Source organism: Ursus americanus, chromosome 8, assembly GCF_024610735.1.
Source record: "Ursus americanus isolate L20-20 chromosome 8, mUrsAme1.1.p, whole genome shotgun sequence".
Taxonomy (NCBI): domain Eukaryota; kingdom Metazoa; phylum Chordata; class Mammalia; order Carnivora; family Ursidae; genus Ursus; species Ursus americanus.
The window spans coordinates 953,144-974,117 of NC_142134.1; positions in this window are offsets into that span (position 1 = coordinate 953,144).

Genomic DNA, 20,974 nt, shown 5'->3' on the forward strand with positions numbered 1-20,974 from the left:
CAAATGGCCAACAGACACATGAAAAAATGCTCCACATCACTTGCCATCAGGCAAATACAAATCAAAACGACAATGAGATACCACCTTACACCAGTTAGAATGGTTAAAATTAACAAGGCAGGGGGCACCTGGGTGGAACACCGGTTAAGCGTCTGCCTTCAGCTCAGGGCATGATCCTGGCATTATGGGATCGAGTCCCACAACAGGCTCTCTGCTGTGAGCCTGCTTCTTCCTCTCCCACTCCCCCTACTTGGGTTCCCTCTCTCGCTGGCTGTCTCTATCTCTGTTGAATAAATAAATAAATTCTTAAAAAAAAAGGAGGGCACTTGTCATAATGAGCACTAGGTGTTATATGCAAACAATGAATCATGGAACACTACATCAAAAACAAATGAAGTACTGTAGGGTGAATAACAATTTTAAAAAAAGAGAAAGATATGAAATCCATACAGAAAAACTGGCACAATTTGCAAATGACATGAAATCTCGAAAGATTCCACAAAAAAAAACCTGTTAGAATAAAAAAATTCAAGAAAGCTGCAGGATATAAAGTCAATATGCAGAGACCTGTTGTCATTATTTTTTTCAAATTTTATTTATTTATTTGACAGGAAGAGAAAAAGCACGAACAGGGGGAGTGTCAGAAAGAGGGAAAAGCAGACCCTTGCTAAGCAGGGAGCCCAACACGGGGCTCGATCCCAGAACTCTGGGATCATGACCTGAGCTGAAGGTAGACGCTTCCATTATGGAGCCACCCAGATGACCCAACTTCTTGCATTTCTGTATACTGATGACACACTTTCGCAAAGAGAAATTAAAAAAGCAACGCCATTTACAATTCCATAAAAAAAATCTAGGAATAAAAGTAACCAAGAATGAGAAAGACATAGTACACTCAACACATGGCAGAAAAGAAATGAAAAATATGTGTGTCGAGGGGGGCAGAATGTATGGGTCAAAGATTTGGAAGGCAACACAAACAAATGGTAGCATACGCCATGCTCCTTAACTGGAAGAGTTAATTATGTGAACATGTCCATCGTACCCAAAGCAATCGACAGATGTGATGAAATGCCTATCTGAATTCCTGTGTCATTATTCAAGGAAATAGAAAACAGTCCTCAAACTTATATGGAATCACAAAAGACACCAAATCCACAAAGCAACCTGGAGAAAGAGGTGCAGTCAACACACTCCTGGATTTCAAGCAGGATTATAAAGCTGTTGTCATCAAAACAGGATGGTACTGGCATAAACACAGACACCAGGTCAGTGGAACAGTACAGAAAGCTCAGAAACTTACCCACATGTAGATGATCCTAACTTACGACACAGCAGCAGAAGATATGCCATGAGGGAAGGACTGTCTCTTCAGTGAGCGGTAACAGGCAAATGGACACTAAATGCAGAAGAATATAACTGGGTCACTTTCTTACACCACACACAAAATTTTTAATGGATGAATGATTTGAACATAAGACCTGAATCCATAAACCTCCAAGAAGACACAGGTACTAAGTCTCTCGACATTGGTTTTGGCAAAGAGTCTTCAGATCGGACACCAAATGCAAAGGCAACAAAAGCAAAAATAAACAAGTGGAACAACATTAAACTGAAATCTTCCACACAGCAACAGAAACCAGCAAAAACTTAAAAGGCCACTGACCCAATAAGAAAAAAATATCTGCGAATCATATGTGTGAGAAGAGGCTAATATCCAAAATACACACAACACTCATGCAAATCAAAACAAAACAAAAAAACTATATAAAAAATGGGAGGAATATGTGAATAGATACTTTCCAAAGATGGCACACAGGTGCCAACAGACAGAAAAAGTTGTTCGACATCACTAATCATCGTCAGAGAAACATCAGTCAAACCCACAATCGGCTATCCTCTCACAACTGTTGGAACAGCAATTGTCCCAGAGACAGACACCAGGTGGGGTCAAGGGTGTGCAGACGAGGAGACACTGTGCACTGTTGGTGGGAATGGAAATTGGTGCAGCCACTGTGACAAACGGTATGGAGGTTCCTGAAAAAATAAATACAACTACCCCATGACTCAGTAATGGCTCTATTGAGTATTGATTTGAAGAACACAAAAATGCTGCCTCAAAAAGACAGATGCACTCCCACGTTCACTGCAGCATTATTCACAAGAACCAGACATGGAAACACAGACCTTGGGGGCCTTATGCCAAGTAACTCAGACACAGAAAGACCAATACCAGATGCTCTCATGTACATTCCACGTGGAATAAACAAATACTGAACGCATAGATACTGAGAGCAGGTTGGTAGGTGCCAGATTTGGGGATGGGGTGGTAGAAACGGGTGAAGGTGGTCAAAGTCTCAATGTTTGAGTGAGAAAATCCTACAGTCATGAAATGTTCTGTCAGGCATGGAGACTAAAACTAATCCCGCAGCATGGGGTATAGGTTTCCCTGCTCTTTGAAAGTACAGGGCTTCTGAGAAACCTTGCACAGCAGAAATGGTGTCAAGAAGGAATGACCATTAATTTAAACGAACAATTAGACAGTGTGCTCAGACTCCAAAATTCCTTCTCTTTGGCTTTTCATAGGCCTCAGCACACAAGTTTCTAACAGAGGCCCAGCATAAATGATGATGAAGCACAGCAGAAGCTTACAGACACAATTCAAAGTGCTGGTGGCTGGATGCGGAGAGCGGTTCCCAGAGGAAGGAGCTGGTTGGGGTGCACGCCGCCTCTGTTGTGCTTCTCCCCAAAACAGATGCTGAACACGATTCTCACTGTTCACCTTTTTTCATAAGAGGGAAATCCTCTTCAGGTCTCTTCCTCTTACTGAAGCTGGGTAATAACATAGTTCTTTCAAGAAAGCCCAGTGTCTTACTGTGAACGTTTAAAAAGTGGGGTATACTTGTACTTGAGCATTGCTGAGGGAGGAGATGTGAAAGGTTCTCCCAGACACAAACCTCAGCAGATCCACCGGGAAAGGCACCTTCCTCAGCATGCAGAACACGGACTACCTCCTACCCCCTGAGAAACCCTCTCCTTCCTCTCGATCAGGACAACCCACAACACCTGAGAGTTACCCCAATTCCTCTGTTCTCCTGCTCCTAATAGCTAACCCATCAGCAAATCCTGTGAGCTCCATCTTCAAAATGGACCCAGAATAGTTCTAACCACTCCATCCAAGGCCACCTGTCTGGTCCCAAGTGCCTGAGTTCCTGGAAAAGCTTCGTCATTGACCTGCCTTGCCATCTTCAACCCTCTGTCATCTGTTCTCAACACTGTAGCCAGGATGGCCCAGTGAAACAGCATCTCAAGGGGTTATAGCCCTGGAATAGCTTTCTGTCACACTCTTTCACCTCTCTGAGCTCATGTCCTAAGCTGTCTCCTGTGGCCACAGGGTCTTCTTGTTGCTCCTGGACATAACAGGAATTCTCCTGCCCCAGAGACTTTGCACATGCTTTCCCTTCTCTTCAGAATGCTCTTCATGTGTTCTCACTCACCTTTCGAGAAGTGTGAATTGGAGTGACAGGGACAGAAGATGAGGCTGTGTGTTGGGTGAGGCTGGTGGCCCAGAAGAAGGTTCTCTGCCAGCTCTCCGCCTGTGCCTCACTTGTCCTCAACCAGGAACTTGCACACAGCCCTCACCTGCCACAACTCTCATCCAGGAGACCAACATCCACCCCTGGAGCCCACCCTGCCCACACCCTGCTGCAGAATGCATTCAGCTCTCCTCTGAGACCCCTGTCAGCTTTACCCAGACCTGGAACTCCCCTGTCTCCTGCAAAGCTCCCGGATTCCTCCTCTTCTTCCAAAATAACACTGGCGCAAGGCTTTCATGAGAAAGCTATAATGCTAACTAATGAAAGGTTCACACCTACTTTCCCCTTCTGTTGCCTTTCTCTCCACCTTCTTTCCTACCTGTGCAAACTGTAACATACCAGTGGAACATGAACATGCTCTGAGATCTGAATCTTTCATTGCAGCTTTCTGAGGACTCCTTATGTGATAAGAAACTAGTGTATCCTACAACAGGGTGTTTTCCATCTATCCTCTATAGAATAGTACAGCCCAAATCACTACAATTTTACCTCACTCTTCATGAAGCAGAACACTTTTTTGCTTTCTTCTCTTACTTATATTCCAGTTAGTTCACATGCCATGGAATATTCGCTTCAGGGGTAGGATTTAGTGATTCCTCATCTGCATACAGTACCCAGTGCTCATCACAAGTGCCCTCCTTAATACCCCTCACCCATTTAACTCTTCCTCCCATGTCCCTGTCCTGCAGCAACACTCAGTTTCTTCTCCAAGGTTGAGTCTATTTCCTTGTTTGCCTCTCTCATCACCCCTCAACTCTGTTCATCTATTTTCTGTCTGAAATTCCACAAGTGTGAGAGATAGGATATTTGTCTTTCCTCACTGATTTTGCTTAGCTTAATATACTCTAGATCCATCCACATCCTTGCAAATGGTAAGATTTCATTCTTTTTGAAGCTGGGTCATAATCCATTATATATATATATATATATATATATATATATATATATATATATATATATATATATATATACATATATATATATGTATCCCACATCTGCTTTATCCAATCATCAGTGCATGGACTTTGGGTTTCTCTCCATAGTTTGGCTACTGTGGACATTGGTGCTATAAACATCATAGTGCATGTTCCCCCTTTGAATCTGCATTTCTGTATCCTTTGGGTAAATACCTAGGAGAGCAATTGCTGGATCATGTGGTTGTTCAATGTTTAACTTTTTGAGGAACCCCCACACTGTTTCCCAGACTGGCTGCACAACTTTGCATTCCCACCAACAGGATGGGAGGGTTCCCCTTTAAGCAGAACATTATCTGCCGGCAATTTCATAAGAGGAAACAAAACCTCTGGGAGATGCACCCAGGGTCAGGCAAGCAGTTGCAGACTTCACCCCAAGGCTCCTGACGCCAAGCCCCTTGAAGCCACCAGCATGCCACTATTCAAAAGAATTCCCAGACTCTCCTTCTGACTCCACCGCCAAAGAAACTACAGAGAGAATATGGCACCTCAAAATATTGAGATAATACATTTAGTAAAACTAGAAAGTCAAGCTCAACTTTTAAACAGGAATAGGCCGCCTTGGATAATTTTCAATTTTCCCACCACCCTAATTTTAACTCTTCTGATGAATAAACTAATCAATGATGAAACATCACCTTTGTCAAATGACATCATCCAAGTCTGTATCAGATGAAAAAAAGCCACCTAACCCTAGATGCTGGCCACTCAACCATATCTTAGGCCCAACTGAATAAACACTGTTAGATGAAGGAAGAAATTAGATGTTACAAACAGGCACAGAGTGAATCTCACCTCCCCTTTCTAATAAAAGAGGGTTCTTAGGAAACAGATGGTCAAAATACATTTGTAAGCAATAAATGGACAGAGAAATTGTGATTCCCTGCAAAGTTCTACCAGCACGGAAACTAAGTAATTCTTGCACCAAACCCAGAATGCTGACAGCTACTTCAATTTTACTTTGTGGCTCCACTAGAGAAAAGAGAAAAGCCCAGGAGGTTTTGGGATAATGAGAGGTTTTACCTCCAGCCCTGACATAGTTAGGACATTTTGCTAAACATACCTGTGCTTTCTCTAAACACTGGCGTCCTGTGACAAGCTGCCTCGCTGACTCTGATGCTGACCTTCAAAACCTCGGGTGTCTTGGAGCCAGAGCAAGAAGTGCTGTCAGCTGGGAGAAGAAGGCACCTCTGACCTAAAGCCTGCACACCTGCTTTGGTTTCTGGGCGAAGGGGCAACACATACTTGTTGTTTAGCAGTAATTATCTTCATTCTCAATAGACCAATGAGCTTGCCTTTTCTGGAAGGCAGACTTACTCTTCTAAAGAAACCCTCAATTCGTCTATTCCCAATGCAACTAGAGTGAAACATTTATTTCTCACTTAAATAGAAAACACTGTTATTGTCGACACTGCGTGAATGAACTTTTAAAAACATTTTAGAGAGAAAGGAAGAGACCTTTATTCAAACCCAAGTCAGGACAACTGTCTGGGAGACACAATCTTCACCAAGAAGGGAGTGCTCCGGGGAAGGAACATTTGGGGCAGGCTTATATATTTTTTTCTGTTTTGTTTTACATACAGAGTTACACACCACAATGAGGATCTTCTTAGATCCAGAAAGTGACAGATTCTTTCTTATGTTTTCAGCATGTACATGTCAGTATGACCTTAATCTTATGGGAGCCAGAGAGGTTCTTTATTTTTTCTTATATTTATGTTGGCATTTTTTGGTTATTGTTTTCTCCTCGAAGCAGATGTACAACATGTGCTTGGGGTAGAAATAGGGCCCATGCTTTGAGGTTTTTGCCCAGCCATTTTGAGCTGGTAAAATGTTGAAGGATAGCTTCCCTGGGAGCCCAGGATCAGGGCCCAAAGATGATATAAGATAAAAATTCCTTTTATCATTGTAATTACTCCTAAATGGAGGAATTTGAGACAAAAACACCTTTCACAAGAGTACCAAGAAATCAAAATGATACCCACAAAAGCCTGCCTGCTCCATGGTCAGCACAGGTAACAGAAATGTTCACAGTCTCTGGACTCCTGCCCTTCTCCTGCCCAAATCGCTGAAGCACACAGACCACTTAAAATCAGAATTGTAGAACTGCTAGACACCTTAGAGATGTCTGGCACCATTCCCTTGGACTGCAGAATAAAACACAGTAGCTCGTTGTCACAAACTAATTTCAACATGAAGTGCCCCCTGGATGCCCTAAGTTCTTTCTCTGCAAATGTTGACTAATGTAAGTCACAGTCATACCATATAAACACTACGATGGCTGTGAAGTCATCATAGATAAGACAATATTTTAGCCATGTTTATAAGCATTGGCTCCTGTTGTAAAGAGGCTGAGCTGAGTGTTTTTAAACACTATTTCAGACCAGTTTTACAGCACCCTCTGAACATACCAGAGCCTGAATCGACTAAAAAAGATAGTTGTTTTCAGTAACTTTAATACCAGAAAAATATTATACTGTCTCTATCCCTAAGGATCTTTGAGTATCTTACCCAGAGGTCCTCCACTGAGATAATGATCTTAATGATCACCATGGGCAGAGGTGAAAAGGCCCGCTGAATTTGTTCCAGTTGTCCACATGACAAGAAAATCCTGATACTTGATAGGTTTCCAGATCGAGAAGACCAGAGATAAGAGGGAAATAGTACCCTGTATGGAACAACAAGGGATTTGGAGTCAATTTGGGGATCCCACTTAGGTTTCTGACACTAAAATCCTCTGTGACTCATATCATCCGAGTCCCTGTCTAACCACCTGAAAATGTGCCTAAAAATATCTATACCTAGTTTGAAGTTTAAGAGGCAGAATGCTACAAAGAGCCAGTATGATGTCTCTCAAGATCAGGTGCTCAGGAAGCCAAAATTGCTATTGGGTCTATTTCTTTTCCAGAAGAAAGAACACATGTTGAATCCACATTCCTAATAGATGACTCACCAGATGATTTTCAAACCTGAAGGAAGGACAAGAAGTCACTCTTGTGTCATAGTTCACTCAGAAATCATGTTGGACTGGTGAGTATGATACGATAGCAACGTCATCACTAAGAGTGGGGAGCTTCTAATTTCCATACGGCCATGTTGACCCCCTTAGCTCAGAGCCACCAAAAAAGGGCAGCTGGGAAGGGGGCACCGTCATCACTATGAGTGGGGAGCTTCCCATTTCCATATGGCCATGTTGACCCCCTTAGCTCAGGGCCACCAGAAAGGACAGCTGAGGGGGACCACAGGCCAATGCGGCCAGGTGTGGCTGGGGCAGGCAGAACTCTGACTTAAGGCTCAACTCCTATCTAGATTATTATAATGCTCTTCACAAATAAAGTATCATTGTGTGTGAGCCCTCATGTAGAAAAGGTTCAGAATTTCCATTGAGATTCCCTCTCTGACATTTAGGATATGTAGAAAAGTTCCATTTAATTTTAAACATTGAAGGACTTCTTGGTTTTCTTTTCTCTATGACTGTGGCTCAATTCCCCTGTGGTCTAAGAATAGAATCTAGTTAATTTCAGGGTTTAACATTTGTGGACTTGATTCGTGGCCCCACCTATCATCTATTTGGGTAAAGAGTCTATGACCACTTGAAAATAATGTATTCTGCACTTATTATGGAATGTTCCCTATATGTCAATTAGGTCACATTTTTTACCAATGTTTTGTCTGCTTTTTCTGTCAGATATTGAGAAAGGTATATTAAAATCTTCAAACAATGCTGCTCTATTCAATGGTGCATCGGAGAATTTACCAGTGTTAGAAGGCAAGAAAAACAAAAAGTATAAGAATTGAGGGGATAATTGTGATTATTCACAGATAATACGATTGTGTACATAGAAAATCCAAAACAGTCTATAAATACCCTATTAGAATTAAAAATGCAATTTATAAATTTGAGATGGATTGTAGCTTCCCATTGGACAGTTTCTGAAAGAAAACGTAGAACCTGTCAATCTTTGGGTAGGACATAGGGTGCACTAACCATTTAAAAGAATTCAGTGGGACTTCATAAAAATGTGACATTTCTCCTTATCTTATGACCATAAGAAAATGAAAAAGTGAACCGCATTCTGGGAAGTAAAGATTTGCAATACACACACTGACAAAGACTTGTCAATAAAGAATTCCTGCTCATCAACCATAGAAAGTCTATTTATAAACGAATATTTCACAAAAGATTGACTGATGGCCAATAAGAACAGGAAAGGGTGCTCTGCAGTATTATTTTCAGGAACAGCAAGGCCTTTCCTAAAATGAAAACATACACACAAACCAGTATTCCCTAGATGGATGACGTCCTTATTTCTGAGGAAGCTTGAAGAACAGACTAGCATCAAAGTAAAGTGATGGAATTCCTGACACTCAGAGGGTGGACAATTGACCTCAAACTACAGTACAATTTCTAGGCATCATTCGGTTCTCTGAAGGCAGACAACTACCACACCCCTTCCTACACCACACAGGTTGCTTCCCAACCCCTACCATAAAAGAAGAAGATGAGAAACAGATAGGACTAGTAGGAAATAGCAAAACTCACATGTGGGGATTATCCTGAAACACACTGATCACATAACTAGTGTAAGGAAGTGTAGGGAACTGACAAGGACAGAGACTCAAGAGGTACTTCTTTGGGAAATGCTGTCTGACATCGTCACACCGTGGTACCAGCTAATGAGGGCTCTGAGCATACCCTAGGGTTTGCTCACAAGGGTCTGCAACACCATCGCTGAGGACTGAAACTCTTCAAGACCTCAAAGCTTGCCTGATTGACTATTGGACTAAGAGATTCCCATGTTCTGAAAACAGATACCAACCCATTGAAAGGTTCACCTGGGCTCTCTCGGAGGTCCTACAAGAAGCTGAGCCATTCACTGAAAATCAATTACACACACACACACACACACACACACACACACACACACACACACACCTGTCATTTCACCAATTACTTAAACATTCAAGGTTCTTCCTACCTTTTCTTTTACACATTGATATTTATACTCACATGAAATGTCATCATTTCTAATGAACACTGATGTCAAAATAGAGATCCATTGACACAATATTCACAAAATTGAACTTCCCTGCTGTAATTTTCAATATAGCATTTTTTAAAGTTCATACATATTTTAGGTTTTTGGTAACTTTTACAGGAGAAGATCAGCATTGAAAAACTCTGAATACTGACAATGAGTTTTAGGCCTAGAGAACAAAAATTGTCCAATTTCATAGATAATAAGGAACCAAAGGGAAAGCATGGAAGCTGTAGTCGAATAATTTTACACATGTGCATCCTCTATTATTCTACTACTGAGGGGCGTGTTTTATTACCACTCTACATGCATCAATTGTCTTCCACGTGCACCTGCACAGGTATAATGAATTACTACAGTAGAATGAAATGTCTGGGAACTACTTGGCGGCATCTATAATGAACAATGAAATTTCGATCTTATATTTGGTGAACTTCCACTGTCTGTCCCTTTAGACAATGGACCCTAAACAGAAGGGGGAATGAACCACGAGAGACTATGGACTCTGGGAAACAAACTGAGGGCTTCAGAGGGGAGAGGGGTGGGGGATTGGGATGGGCCAGTGATGGGTATTAAGGAAGGTACATATTGCATGGAGCACTGGGTGTTATATGCAAATAATGAATCAGGGAACACTACATCAAAAACTAAGGAAATACTGTATAGTGACTAACATATCAAAATAAAAAATTATTATTAGAAAAAAATTAAAGGTAAAAAAAAAAACCAATACAGCTTTTCAGTTTCAAGAACAATCACAATTGAGAAAAAACTAACTTCCAATCCCTAAAGCAAAACACAGACCAAGTTCCATCTCACTCCCGTTTATTCACATTCTCTGTGGGTTTTAAGCTATTTCCCTACCTCCTTTCCTGCTGAGCAGGGAGCCCGGGCTCGATCCCAGAACCCTGGGATCATAACCTGAGCCAAAGGCACATGCTTAACTGGCTGAGTCAGCCAGGAGCCCCAGTCATGTTTTCCTTAAGCAAAAGGACACTTTCTCACAATGCCTTCACATGACTTCACATGGTACCAGAGACCTGCATTTGCTTCAAGGAGGTTGCAGATGAAGGCCATTGCAAACTCTCACAGTGGTTTATCAAATACAATGATCTGCCTGGTGACAGTGAAATTCTTATGAGCCCACGAGAGGGTGCTGTGACACTCAGCTGTGGCTGGGCTGGCACAGAGAACCAAATCCATTTCCCTGCCTCATGTCTGTGAGGAACAGATGCCCCCACTGTGAATGAGACCCTGCCACTGAGCTGTCCAGAGATGGCCATCCTCACGGAGGATGAGGATAAAGGACAATGCCTGAGGAGACCTCATCTGTCTCTTTTTTCATATTTTTGACAGTGGACAAATCACTGCCTAGGAATCCCCAACTACCTTAGTCTCATCTGTGAATGACCAAGAGGTTTTACAAAACACTTAAGATTTTGACCTCACAAATGCCCACAACCACTTACCATAGGGATTCAACATTAAGCAAAGATACTGTTCGTTGGAAGAGAGGTCCTGCCCACTGTTGTTTCTCACTTATATGCTCATCTTCCTTACCTCATGGTAACATAACCACCTTGATTCCTGCTTCCGTCTTCAGGAAGGCTGAGGTGACTTGAAGGGCATTACCCTGACATCGTTTTTCTTAGCAATAAGATGTGGACATTTCCCTAGTCCTACACACCCAAAGTTGAATCGGAATCAGGATTGAGGAGGCTGATGAGAGTTGAAGGTGTTTTCCTGTACACGATGGTTTATTACCAATAAGGATGGGTCAGAGTCCTCGAAATTCCAGAACGTTTTCATTAATGCTTCCTACTCGTGAAAGATGATGTACATTGGTCTTTCCCTGTACAGTGTGGTAACTCAGAGAAAAGTGCTTAGCCCTTTCGTCAGACTTCCACGAGCACTTTGGGGTTGGCTTCCATATTCACAAAGGATGATGTTAGGGCTAAGAGGGTTCCTGTACACTGTTATTTCTTTCAGATAAGTGTATGGCATTTTTGTTACATTGCCAGAGCCTCTTAGCGCCGGGCTTGCCGGCCTCCTGTGGAAGAACCCTAACCCGAGGTCGGCCCCCGAGGGACCCCTCCCAAGGAGCCTGGCACCACAATGCCGGGGATTTGGGACCCCCGAGCCCCAGTGCTGGACTCACTCTGCCACCCCGCAAGCACCCAGGGCGCTACGGGTGTTGCCAGTCATTCAAGAAGGGAGAACGGGCAAGGCCCTCCGATCCCCCTGTGACCTTCAAAGGCCCCTGTGCAAAAACTCTGGCTCCTTCGCTCCTGCTCCCCAGCGCCCTAACCTCGGCCCACCCGTCCTCTCGCGGCAGAGCTGGCGGATCGGGCCTGCGGGCTTCCTGGGGGCTAACCCTATGCCAAGTTGCCCCCGAAGGGCCCCTCCCAAGTGGCCTGGCGCTGCATGCCAGGGATTGGGGACCCCCAAGTCCCACCGCCGGATGCACCGTGCCACCCTGCCGCCACATGGGGCACTAGGGGCGTCACCAGTCCTTCAGGGCGACAGAACGGGCAGGACCCTCCAAGCCTCCTGCGACCTTCGAAGGCACCCCAAGCCAAAGCGTAAATGCTCTGGCCCATGCCCCCACTCGCCAGCTACCTCACCTCAACCCACACCTCCATTCACCGCACATGGGCGGAACGAGCCTGGCAGCCTCCTGGGGGCTAACCCTAACCCTAGGTCTGCCACCGAGGGGCCCGTCCCAAGGGGCCTGAGGCTGCAATGCCGGGTATTAGGGAGCCCCGATCCCCAGCGCCGGAGTCTCCCTGCCGCCCCATCACCACCCGGGCCGCTAGGGGTGCCGCTGGTCATTCAGGGCGGGAGAACGGGCAGGGCCCTCTGAACCCGTGGCGAACTTCGAAGGCCCCCCCATCCAAAACGCTCGAGCCCACGCTCCTGCTCCTCAGCGCCCTCACCTCGGCCCACCCCTCCGCTCGCCACAGAGCCGGCGGATGAGGCCTGCACTCCTCCTGGTGGCTACACAGAACCCTAGGTTGTCCCCTTAGGTGCCCCTCCGAAGGGGCCTGGCACCGCAATGCCTGGGATTGGGGACCCCCGAGCCCCAGCGCCGGACTCACCATGTTGCCCCCCCCGCCACCCGGGCCGCTAGGAGCACCGTTGGTCATTCAGGGAGGGAGAACGGGCAGATTCCTCCGAGCCCCTGGTGACATTCGAAGGCCCCCAGTGCCAAAATGCTTGGGCCCATGCTCCCGCTCGCCTGCGCCCTCACCTCGGTCCGCCCCTCCACTCGCTGTAGAGCCAGTGGATCTGGACTGCAGCCCTCCTGGGTGTTACCCTAACCATTGGTGGGCCCCCGAGGGGCCCATCCAGGTTCCTATTGCCGCAACACCAGGGATTGGGGAATCCCGAGCCCAAGCGCCGGACTCACCCTCCCGCCCTACCGCCACCTGGGCCGCTAGGGGCGCCACCGTTCATTCAGGGAGGGAGAACAGGCAGGGCCCTCCTAGCGACCTGCGACCTTCGAAGGCCCCCCGCACCAAAACGCTTGGCCCCACGCTCCCGCTGGCCAGCGCCCTTACCTCGGCCCTCCCCTCCGCTTGCCGCACAGCTGGCGGATCGGGCCTGTGGGCCTTCTGGGGGCTAACCCTAAACCTATGTCGGCCCCCTAGTGGCCCCTCCCAAGGGGCCTGGTGCCGCAACGACGGGGAAAGGGGACTCCTGAGCCCCAGCGCCAGACTCACCATGCCCCCCGCTGCCACCCGCGTCACTATGGGCACCGCCGGTCATTCAGGGCGGGAGAATGGGCAGGGCCATCCGAGCCACCGGTGACATTTGAAGGCCCCCCGTGCCAAAATGCTTCGGCCCACGCTTCTGCTCACCAGTGCCCTCACCTCGGCCAGCCCCTCCGCAAGCCGCACAACCAGCAGATCGGGCCTGGCGGCCTCCTGGGGTCTAACCCTAACCCTAGGTTGGCTGTCAAGGGGCCCCTCCGAAGGGGTCTGGCACCAACACGCTGGGGATTGGGGACCCCCGAACACCAACGCCGGACTCACCCTGCTGCCCTGCCGAGACCCGGCCCGCTAGGGTCGCCATCCTCGTTCAGAGTGGGAGAACTTGCAGGGCCCTCCGTGCCCCCTGCGACCTTCGAAGGCAACCCACGCCAAAATGCTAGGGCCCACGCTCCCGCTCACCATTGCCCTCACCTGGGACCCACCCTCCGCTCGCCACACAGCTGTCAGATCGGGCCTGCCAGCCTCCTGGGGGCTAACCCTAACCCTAGTTCAGCCCCTGAGGAGCCCCTCCCAAGGGGACTGGCGCCATCACGCCGGGGATTGGGGACAATCCAGCCCCAGTGCTGGACTTTCACTGCCACCCCGCCGCCACCCGGGTTGCTAGGGGCGCTGCCGGTCCTTCGGGGCAGGAGAAGGGGTAGGGCCCTCTGAGCCCCCCGTGACCTTTGAAGGCCCCCTGTGCCAAAAGGCTTGGGCCCACGCTCCCGCTCACCATTGCCCTCACCTCAGCCCACCCCTCCGCTCGAACACACAGCTGGCGGATAGGGCCTGCTGGGCTCCTGGGGGCTAACCCTAAACCTAGGTCGGCCCCCGAGGGGCCCTTTCCAAGGGTCCTGGCTCCGCCACGCCGGGGATTGGGGACCCACGAGCATGAGCACCAGACTCACCCAGCCGCCCCACCGCCACCCGGGCTGCTAGGGGCACCGCCACTCATTTAGGGCGGGAGAAGGGGCATGGATCTCTGAGCCCGCGGCGACTTTCGAAGGCCCCCCACGCCAAAACGCTTGGGCCCACGCTCCCGCTCGCCAGCACCCTCACCTCTGCCCACCACTCCTCTCGCCGCACAGCTGGCAGAATGGGCCTGCCGGCCTCCTTTGGGCTAACCCTAACCCTAGGTAGGCCCCCAAGGTACCACTCCCAAGTGCCTGGCGACACCACGCTGGGGATTGGGGACCCACGAGCCCTAGCTCCAGACTCACCCTGCCACCCCGCCATGACCCGGCCCGGTAGGGGCAACGTCCTCACAGGGCGAGAGAATAGGCAGGGCCCTCTGAGCCCCCGGTGACCTTCGAAGGCTCCCCGCGCCAAAACGCTTGGGCCCACACTCCCGCTCGCCAACGCATTCACGTCGGCCTGCCCCTCCGCTCAATGCACAGCCAGCGGATCAGGCCGCCGGACTCCTGGGGGTAACCCTAAAGCTAGGCAGGAACCAGAGGGGCCCCTCCCAAGGGGCCTGGCGCCACCAAGCCTGGGACTAGGACCATAGGCCCCATCGCCAGACTCACCCTGCCTCCCTGCTGCCACTCGGGCCACTAGGGGCGCCGCTGGTCATTCAGGGCGCAAGAATGGACAGGGTCCTCCGAGCCACTGGCGACCTTCGAAGGCTCTCCGCGCCAAAACCCTGGTGCCCACGCTCCCGCTCCCCAGCGCCCTCACCTTGGCCCGCCCCTCTGCTCCCTGCACAGAGGGCGGATCCGGCCTGCCGGCCTTGTGTGGGCTAACCCTAACCATAGGTCGGCCCTCCAGGGTCCCTCCCAAGGATTCTGGTGCCTATACGCCAGGGATCTGGGACCCCAAGCCCCAGAACCAGACTCACGCTGCCGCAACGCCACCACCCGGGCCGCTAGGGGCGTGGCCGCTCATTCAGGGCGGGAGAACGGACAGGGCCCTGGAGAAACCGGCGACATTTGAAGCCTCCCGCGCCAAAATGCAGGGGCCCATGCTCCCACTCACCAGCGCCTTTACCTCGGCCCGCCCACCTCTTGCCACCCAGCCAGAGGATTGGGCCTGCTGGCCTCCTGGGTGCTAACTCTGACCCTAGGTCGGCCCATGAGAAGCCCCTCCCAAGAGGCCTGGCCCTACAATGCTGGGGATTGGGGATCCCTGAGCCGCAGCTCAGGACTCACCCTGCAGCCCCACTGCCAATGGAGCCCCTAGGGGCGCCGCTGGTTATTCAGGGCAGGAGAATGGGCAGGGCCTTTCGAGACATGGCAACATTCGAAGGCCCAGGGTGCCAAAACGCTGGGGCCCACGCTCCCGCTCTGCATCCCCCTCAACTCAGCCCACACCTCCACTCCTCGCACAGCCGGCGGATCGGGCCTGCCAGCCTCCTGGGCACTAACCCTAACACTAGGACGGCCCCTGAGGGTCCCTTCCTAAGGAGTCTTGCAGCGCAATGCCGGGGATTGGCGACCCCCAAGCCCCAGGGCCGAGTGCACCCTGCCACCCTGCCCCACAGGGCCCACTAGGGGCGCCACCATTCATTCTGGGTGGGAGAACTGGCAGGGGCCTCCGAACCCCCGCCCACCTTCGATGGCGCCCAGAACCAAAATGCTTGTGCCCAGGCTCATGTTCACCAGCGTCCTCACCTCGGCCCAACTCTCCGCTCCACGCACAGGCGGTGTATAGGGCCTGCCAGCCTCCTGGGTGCTAACCGTAACTGTAGGTCGGCCCCCGAGGGGCCCTTCTCAAGTGGCCTGGCGCCCCAACGCCGGGGATGGGGCAACTGAGCCCAAGTGCTGGACTCACCCTGCTGCCCTTCAGCCACCTGAGCCACTAGGGGCCCCGCTGGTCATTCAGAGCGGGTGAATGGGCAGGTCCCTCCAAGCCACCACCGACCTTCGAAGGCCCCCCACGCTAAAACGCTTGGGCTCATGCTCAGGCTCGCCAGCGCCCTCACCTCGGCCCACCCTGCCGTGTGCCGCACAGACGCTGATCGGGTCCACCGGTCTCCGGGGGGCTAACTGTAACCCTAGATCGACCCCCGAGGGGCCCATCCCAAGGGGCCTGGCGTTGCAACGCCGGGGATTGGGGACCCTGAGCCTCAGCACCCGACTCACCCTGCCACCCAGCCGCCACCCAGGGGCTTGGGGTGCTGCCATTCAATCAGGGCGGGAGAACGGGCAGGGCCCTCCGAGACACGGTGAACTTCGAATCCCCCCCGCTCAAAATGCCCGAGCCCACGCTCCCAAACACCAGTGCCCTCACCTGGGTCCGCCACTCCACTCTCCACACAGCTGGCGAATAGGACCTGCCGAGATCCTAGGGGGTAAACCTAAACCTAAGTTGTCATCCAAGGGGCCCCTCCCAAGGGGCCTGGCGCCGCATCGCTGGGGATTGGAGATACCTGAGCCGCAGGGCCTGACTCACCCTGCCACCCCTCACGACCCGGGCTGCTAGGGGCGCCGCCGTTCGTGCAGGGTGGGAGAACGGGCAGAGCCCTTTGAACCCCCGCCGACCTTTGAAGGTGTTCTGAACCAAAACGCTTGGGCCCAGGCTCATGATCACCAGCATCCTCACCTTGGCCCAACTCTCCCCTTGATTCAGACCCATTGGATAGGGCCTGCCGGGCTCTTGGTTCTAATGAAAACCCTAGGTCGGCCCCGTGGGGCACATCCCAAGGGGCCTGGCTCTGCAACGCTGGGGATTGGTGACTCAGACCCCAGAGCCAGACTCACCCTGCCGCACTGTCGCCACCCAGGCCTCTAGGGGCACCGCCGGTCATTCAGGGCGAGAGAAGGGAAGGGCCTTCGGAGTCCCCGGTGACCTTCAAAGGCTCACCTCGCCAAAATGCTGGTGCCCACGCTCCCGCTCCCCAGCGCCCTCACCTCGGCCCGCCCCTCCGTTTGCTGCAGAGCCAGTGGATAGTGCCTGCCGGGCTCCTGGGGGCTAACTGAAAACCTAGGTCAGCCCTGTGGGGCACATCCCAAGGGTTCTGGCTCTGCAATGCTTGGGATTGGTGACTCAGAGCCCCAGAGCCGGACTCACCCTTCCACACTGTCGCCACCTGGGCAGCTAGGGGCGCCGCCGGTCATTCAGAGTGAGAGAAGTGGCAGGTCCTTCCGAGTTCCCGGTGACCTTCAAAGGCTCCTGGAGCCAAAACACTGGTGCCCATGCTTCCACTCCCCAGCGCCCTCACCTCGGCCCGCCCCTCCGCTCCCCGCACAGCAGGCGGATCGGGCCTGCCAGCCACCTGGGGGCTAACCCTAACCCTAGGTCGGACCCGAGGGGCCCCTCCCAAGGGGCCTGACGCCACAATGCCGGGGATTGGGGACCCCAAGCCTCAGCACCTGACTCACCTGCCGCCCAGCCGACAATCGGGGGCTTGGGGTACTGCCGTTCATTCAGGGCAGGAGAACGGGCAGGGCCCTCCGAGACATGGGGACCTTCAAAGGCCCCCCAGGCCAAAACGCCCAGGCCCACCCTCCCACTCACCAGCGCCCTCACCTAGGTCTGCCACTCTGCTCTCCACACAGCTGGCGAATAGGGCCTGTTTGCCTCCTAGGGGCTAAACCTAACTCTAGGTTGGCCCCCGAAGGGCCCCTCCCAAGGGGCCTGGTGCCGCAACGCCAGGGATTGGGGACCCCCAAGCCCCAGCGCCCGATGCACCCTGCCGCCCCTCCCCACCTGGGCCGCTAGGGGCGCCGCTGTTCATTCACCTTGGAAGGATGGACAGGGCCCTCCGAATCCCCGCCAATTTTCAAAGGCGCCCCAAATCAAAACACTTGGGCCCAGGCTCATATTCACCAGCACCCTCACCTCAGCCCAACTCTCTTCTCGATGCCCAGGTGGTGTATCGGGCTTGCCAGCCTCCTGGGGGCTAACCCTAACCATAGTTCGGCCCCCGAGGGGCACTTCCCAGGGGCCTGGTGTCACAACGCTGCGGATGGGGACCCCGAGCCCTAGTGCCGGTCTCACCCTGCTGCCCTTCAGCCACCCGAGCCGCTAGAGACCACTGGTCAATCAGGGTGGGAGAATGGGCAGGGCCCCCGGAATCCCCGCTGACCTTCAAAGACCCCCCGCGCAAAAAAATTGGCTCCATTCCTCCTGCTCCCCAGCGCCCTCAGCCAGGCCAGCCCCTCCGCTTGCTGCAGAGCCAGTGGATAGTGCCTGCCAGGCTCCTGGGGGCTAACTGAAATCCTAGGTAGGACCCGTGGGGCACAACCCAAGGGGCCTGGCTCTGCAACGCTGGGGATTGGTGACTCAGAGCCACAGAGCCAGACTCACCCTGCAGCACCATCACCACCCGGGCGGCTTGGGGCACCGCCGCTCATTCAGGGCGGGAGAAGGGACAGGGACCTGGAGAAACTGGCGATATTTGAAGCCTCCTGCGCCAAAATGCAGGGGCCCAAGCTCCCGATCGCCAGCGCCTTTACCTCGGGCCGCCCACCTCTCGCCGCCCAGCCAGAGGATTGGGCCTGCTGGCCTCCTGGGTGCTAACTCTAAACCTAGGTCCGCCCACGAGGAGCCCCTCCCAAGAGGCCTGGCCCCGCAACGCTGGGGATTGGGGATCCCCGAGCTGCAGCATGGACTCACCCTGCCGCTCCACCGCCAAGGGAGCTGCTAAGGGCGCCGCTGGTTCTTCAGGGAAGGAGAACGGGCAGGGCCCTCCGAGCCATGGCATCAGTCAAACGCCCAGGGCGCCAAAACGCTGGGGCCCACGCTCCCGCTCGCCATCGCCCTCAACTCGGCCTGCATCTCCACTCCTGGCACAGCCGGCGGATCGGGCCTGCAGGCCTCCTGGGCGCTAACCCTAACCCTAGGACGGCCCCGAGCGTCGCTTTCTAAGGGGCCTGGCACCACAACGCCGGGGATTGGGAACCCCCAAGCCCCAGCGCTGGATGCACCCTGCCGCCCCGCCCCACACGTGCCACTAGGGGCGCCGCCATTCATTCAGGGTGGGAGAACGGGCAGGGTCCTTCGAACCCCCGCCGACCTTCGAAGGCGCCCCGAACCAAAAGGCTTGGGCCCGGGCTCATGTTCACCAGCACCCACACCGCGGCCCAACTCTCCACTCGACGCACAGGCGGTGTATCGGGCCTGCTGGCCTCCTGGAGGCTAACCCTAACAATAGGTCGGCCACCGAGGGGCCCTTCACAAGGGGCCTGGCGTCGCAACGCTGTGGATGGGGATCCCGAGCTCACGTGCCGCACTCACCCTGCTGCCCTTCAGCCACCCGAGCCACTACAGGCCCCGCCGGTCAATCAGGGCAAGAGATCGGGCAGGGACCTCCAAGCCCACGCTGACCTTTGAAGGCTCCCCGCGCAAAAACGTTCGTTGGCTCCCAGGATCCTGCTCGCCCGCGCCCTCACCTAGGCCCACCCCACCGCTTGCTTCAGAGCCGGTGGATAGGGCCTGCCGGGCTCCTGGCAGCTAACCAAAACCCTAGGTCGGGCCTGAGGGGACATCCCAAGGGGCCTGGCTCTGCAATGCTGGGGATTGGTGACTCAGAGCCCCAGAGCCAGACTCACCCTGCCGCACTGTCCCCACCTGGGCCGCTAGGGGCACCGCGGGTCATAGAGGGCTAGAGAAGGGCAGGGCCTTCTGAGTCCCCGGTGACCTTCAAAGGCTCCCTGTGCCAAAACGCTGGTGCCCACACTCCCGCTCCCCAGCGCCTTCACCTCGGGCCGCACCTCAGCTCGCCGCACAGTGTGCGGTTGGGCCTGATGGTCTCCTGGGGGCTAACCCTAACCCTAGGTCGGCCCCCCAGGGGCCCCTCCGAAGGGTTTTGGTACCACTACGCCAGGGATCTGGAACCCCAAGCCCCAAAGCCAGACTCACCCTCCCACAACGCTGCCACCCGGGCCGCGAGGGGCGCCGCCTGTCCTTCAGGGCGGGAGAACTGACAGGGCCCCGGAGAAACCGGCGACATTTGAAGCCTCCCACCCCAAAATGCAGGGGCCCACAATCCCGCACCCCAGCGCCTTTACCTCGGCCCGCCCACCTCTCACCGCCCAGCCAGAGGATCTGGCCTGCCGGCCTTATGGGGGCTAACTCTAACGTTGGGTCGGCACATGAGGAGCCCCTCCCAAGGGGCCTGGCACCACAACGCCGGGGATTGGGGATCCCCGAGCCGCAGCCTGGGATTCACCCTGCCGCCCCACCGCCAAAGGAGCCCCTAGGGGCGTTGCTGGGTATTCAGGGCAGGAGAAAGGGCAGGGCCCTCCGAGCCATGGCAACATTCAAAGGCCCAGGACGCCAAAACGCTGGGGCCCACGCTCCCGCTCGCCATCGCCCTCAACTCGGGCTGCATCTCCACTCCTCGCACAGCAGGCGGATCGGGCCTGCAGGCCTCCTGGGCACTAACCCTAACCCTAGGATGGCCCCGAGGGTCGCTTCCTAAGGGGCCTGGCGCGACAACTCAGGGGATTGGGAACCCCCAAGCCCCAGCGCTGGATACACCCTGCCGCCCCGCCCCACACTAGCCGCTAGGGGCGCCGCAATTCATTCAGGGTGGGAGAATGGGCAGGGCCCTTGAACCCCCGCCGACCTTCGAAGGCGCCTCGAACCAAAAGGCTTGGGCCCGGGCTCATGTTCACCAGCACACTCACCTCGGCCCAACTCTCCGCTGGATGCACAGGCGGTGTATCGGG